Genomic DNA, 1,235 nt, shown 5'->3' on the forward strand with positions numbered 1-1,235 from the left:
TCAGTGGCTCTCCATTGACTCCTCAGTGCACTGCCATCAGGCTTCAGCTCACCATGCCCTTGACCTGTGCCAGTAAAGGTCACGACAACCTCCAGCTGCTACATACCAGGGACTCCTTAGTCTTCCTCAAACAAGGTCTCTGCAGCATTGGACACTGTAGACCACCCCCACCTTGAAACTCATCCTGTGGTTCTGTGCTAGCTCTCTGCAAGGGCAAGGATCCCAGCAAGACACAGATGGCAAGAAACAGGGAGACTGGAGACAGTCCAATGAAGGAACCACTTGAAAAGATCTAGACGGGATTAAGAGCGACTAGCAAAGGAAGGTGAGGGACCTACAGACAAGCAACAGAGGGCGCCTTTCCCACCCCGAGGCCTGCAGAGGCGAAAGAACTGTAGCTGTGTGTGCACGATGGGAGTGTGGACTTTGGTTGAGGAGCACACCCGCTGACAATCCACAATGTGGCGGGAAAGATCACCCAGCTTCCCTCTCTTCTGGCCTTCCCTTCTCCTGTCAGTGCCTCCCAGCAGCTGACCTCTGGAAGCCAGAGAGCAAGAGAGCTGGTAGCTGCAGTCCACAGAGGTCAGCCTTCCCGGCCACAAAGCTGGATAAAGAAGGAAAGAAAGTAGATCTGGAGGGGGGCAAATGGAGAATATCCAGCATGTCCTTACCTCTGGTTCTTCTACCTCTCTGGTCATTCTTCCTCGGGCTCCTTTCTACTTCTTCTTTCTACGCTCCCCTGTTAAATACCTCTGTTTCCTAGGGTGTGGTCCTTTCCAGGACCTGTCTTCTGTCTTTCACTCAATCCACTTTCCCTGTGTGAACTGTCCATTCCACCACCACCTTAACTGCTGATGTTTTTTGTTTCTGTAACTCCAGCTCTGAAATCTTCCTGGAACTTCACACTCGCATCCAGCTGCCATTTGGATATTTCCATAGGCACCTCCAACCAAGTGTGTCCAAAATGAAGCTCATTAGCTCCGCCTAATCCTCTCCACCCACCATATCTGATCCTCTGTGCCCCTTTTCGCCGTCTGCTCCATCCAGAAACCCAGGAGTCATTCTTTTGACTTCCTCCTCACTTCCCACATCTAATTCATTAGTCAGCGGGAACAGCCAAGTCTAGCCCCTAAACATCTACCAAATCTAGCCCCTCCTCTCTGTCCACACTGCCAGCTTTTGCTCTCACCTTGACCTTCCCACTGGATCTAAGATAATAGCACACCAACAGGTTT

This window comes from Panthera tigris, chromosome B1, assembly GCF_018350195.1.
Source record: "Panthera tigris isolate Pti1 chromosome B1, P.tigris_Pti1_mat1.1, whole genome shotgun sequence".
Taxonomy (NCBI): Eukaryota; Metazoa; Chordata; class Mammalia; order Carnivora; family Felidae; genus Panthera; species Panthera tigris.